Source organism: Octopus bimaculoides, chromosome 12 (assembly GCF_001194135.2).
Source record: "Octopus bimaculoides isolate UCB-OBI-ISO-001 chromosome 12, ASM119413v2, whole genome shotgun sequence".
In the NCBI taxonomy this organism is placed as follows: Eukaryota; Metazoa; Mollusca; class Cephalopoda; order Octopoda; family Octopodidae; genus Octopus; species Octopus bimaculoides.
Genome location: NC_068992.1, coordinates 149,022 through 152,915, shown reverse-complemented (window position 1 = coordinate 152,915; position 3,894 = coordinate 149,022). Strand labels below are relative to the sequence as shown.

Here is a 3,894-nt window from a genome sequence, read left to right as displayed (position 1 = left end):
GCACACGCAGTTACACATACATGTACACTCACACACATGTACACTCTCACACACATGTACACTCTCACACACATGCACACACAATGCACACTCTCTACATACACACATGCACTGTCACACACATATTCACACTCTCACACGCATGCACTCACACACGCATACATGCACACTTTCTCACACACATGCACATACGCTCATACACACACATGCACTCACTCTCACACACACACTCTCTCTCTCACATACACACATACTCTCTCACACACACATACATTCACACACACACACACTCACATACACATTCATTAGAAGCTCTACCTTTACTCTTGTGCTATTCTTAATTTTCTATTCCTGTCACTGATTCGAAGGTGATTAGAAAAAATAGCCTATTGTGGTGGTGGTGGTGGTGGTGGTGGTGCATAGTATGTCGATGGTTTTGGTTGCAGCATTGATAGTGATAGAGGTGAAGTCAGTAATGATGGTAGCAACAGAGGTGTGTTGTTAGTAGTTCCAGTAGTAGTAGGGATGGTGATGGTGCATGTGCTGGTGCTGGTTGTGTTTGTGGGGATGTTTTTTTTTGCTTTTGTTTAGCCTCAGGAACAAACCAATAATGAAAGGCATTCCATCTCTTACTCAGATACAGTTGTATTTAGGGTTCCATTATGCAATTTGTCCTTTCTTCAAAACGGAAAGGTATAATTAGACATGTAGCAGGGAGTTATTACCTCTGAGTTGTCAGCAAAGGTCTTTTCTCTTCTGGCAAAGATCAGGCACTTTGATACTTGTATAAGAAATGCAGAACTATGCAGTAAGGAGACAAAGCAAGGAATGGGAAGAAACGAGGCCTTCACGCTCTTGCTGGATGCATAGCGTCTGCATAAGAGGGAACACAAGTCATCTGAAAGTTAAAACTGGACAGCAGAGATATTGAATGTAGTGTGGAAGAGAGAGTGTTGTAGTGGTATGGATATGCAATGCATATGAAGAATGATAAATAGATGGTGGTGGGGAGGGAGGTCGGAGTGTGGAACGATGCAAATAAGAGGCGTCTGTGAAAGAGATGTGGGCAGTGAGAAATGGTCACAGAATGCTGAAGCTTACTTGGAGGACTATAACAGGCTGGAGGCCACTATGCTGGAACTGATCTATTTAACCCTTACCAACATGGTAAACGGTGATGGCTTTGATGACAGCAGTGGTGGTGATGGTGGTAGTGGTGTTGTCGTTATTGGTGGTGATGGTCGTGATCAGCACAGTCATTGTCATGATAATAGAGGTGGTAGTAGTAGTGTTGATGGAGTGTATTGGTGGTGGAGTGTGTTGGTGCTACTAATTATTTTTTTTTGGGGGGGTGGGGGGATATGGGTAGAAATTTATAAGGGAGAACATGTAGCAGATTAGATTTAGACTAATCCTCACTTTTTTGGTCCTGTACAGACAGAAGGTCAAAGTACATCCCATTAGAACTGAAACTTAAATTCTAGAATTTAACTGGAGAAACCCTGTATCTCCCTTATAATAAGACACCAGTTTCTGCCTCTCTATTTTACTTTATTCTCTCATTATCCAACACAAAGCCACCTTTCCTCAAAATTACTCACACCTCAGTTGGGATGAGTGGTCTTGTCTTGCAAGATACTTGGTCACCCCGTTTTATATGCCAGTGCCATATAAAAAGCACCCAGGATACGCTGTAAAGTGGGTGGCATTTGGAAGGGCATTCGGTCATAGAAACCATATCAAAGTAGACATTAGAGCCTGGCACATTCCTCTAGTTTGCCAGGTCCTGTTGAGCCATCCAGTTGATGCTAACATAAGAAAACTGATGTTAAATGGTGATGACGTGATGGTGATAAAACTATAAAAGTCTGGAAACATTGACAGGAAAATGGACTTAGGAATGCCACGGTTTCAAACTAAACATGAAGGATTAATAAAGAAATATGGAAAATCTTAAAATAAATGATCGAACACTCACATATGGTTACGGTTTTCACACACACATTACACATTACACATTACATTCACATACACACATTATACTCACACATACACACACACAAACATACATACGCACAAACACACACACACATATACACATATGCATACACACACACACTCATATTAATAAACAGAGTGACACATACACTACTCAAACATGCCAATGGGGAAGCCTATAGGCAGTTGCTCAAAGTGCTAGAAATAACAAACAAATTCTTTCAAATCATAATCCTATCTTCAGTATCTTTTATTTTTTACATGTTTCAGTCATTAAGCTGTGACCATCGTGGGGCATAACGTAGTCATGCCATGTGTTTGATCATAAATCAACTTAATTGGAGCTGACTAGTGACTGAAAAACAGCAACTAATAGCACAAGCAGAATGTGGCACACTGACATATATTATACTGCCTGGTGCAGCCAAACCGTCCAACCCATGCCAGCATGGAAAGCAGACGTTAATATGATGATGAGGATATAGACACATTCACACACACACACACATAAAAACTATATGCACTAAAATATGTACATCAATAGTGTTACATGCACATATACACACACACACATGATTAAAACTGCTGGTACACACTTTCAGCAATTAATATTTGCACTCAAAAAAAGGCAGCGAGCTGGCAGAAACGTTAGCATTCCAGGCTAAATGCTTAACATTATTTCATCTGTCTTTATGTTCTGAGTTCAAATTCTACCAAAGTTGACTTTGCCTTTCATCCTTTCAGTAACAATAAATTACGTACCAGTTGCATACTGTGGTCGATCTAATCGACTCCCCCCCACCACCACTCCCCAAAAATTTCGGGCCTTGTGCCTAGAGTAGAAAAGAATATTTGCACTCTAAAACATACACTTATGTACACCCACTCTTGTTGATATATATTTATACATAGTTGTTCAAAATCATATACACACATGAAATATGCATATCAATGAGGAACAGCATGAACACACACACAGCAATGTCTATATATTGATCCAAATGCATAGGTATAACCTCAGGTAAAAACAGAACACTGATGCATAGAAACTGACACACACATATGCTACCACAATCACAAACAGAATAATATTGAAAAATACATGTGCACACACACACACACACACACACACACTCACAGAGAGTCACATATACTGACAAATGCCAAATAACAGTTTTATGTGCAAACACACAAACACACATCAAATGCACAGCTCACACAGGTGTACTTTTACTAGTGATACACACACACACCACACACACACTCTCATATATTGAACAACTTGACATTCAATGAGATTTAAATTATTAACATTGACAGACTTCATTAATAATAATCTCTTAATTAGGAAAGAGAACAAAGAGAAGATGGTTGTTAATCTTTAAAAAAAAAAACAAATGTTGCTAACAGTTGCTAAATAGTGATGACAACTAGCAAATTTATTCAGCAGCAAATCAGATTTGGCTGTCAGGAAAGGAAGAAACAGCTAGTCTGTCAACAGACAAGCACTCAACTTGATCAATCTGCTCAACATAGCAGCTAAATCTACCTCAGTACAGGAGGTAATGTGGGAGGGAGTCTCAGGGAGCCTCTACGTTGTCACTGGACCTTCTAAAAATAGGGACTAAATCTCGCTTGAATCATACTATACTGTCTTCAAGAAATGACAGCTCAGAGAATGTAGTCCGAGAAACATTATTATATCTGAAATATGAATGGGATGGTCATGTCTGGATTGTCTTTTATCTGAGATTTTCTGTGTGTCAGAGTCCAAAAAAATTCATCAAATCCAGTGAAATCTCTAATGTTTCACTTGTACACATGCTCACACACACACACACATAAGGAGCCTCAGGTAGCTTCTATGTCAAAGATTCTCAAACTTTTTGGGTCACC

At 39.5% G+C, this 3,894-nt stretch overlaps 1 protein-coding gene across 4 annotated transcripts in view; it reads left to right on the top strand.

The window, feature by feature from the left end:
* Positions 1 to 3,894, top strand: part of LOC106880139 (voltage-gated potassium channel subunit beta-2) — a 153,501-nt gene that overhangs the window by 71,912 nt on the left and 77,695 nt on the right. The gene's annotated exons all lie outside the window — the stretch shown is intronic.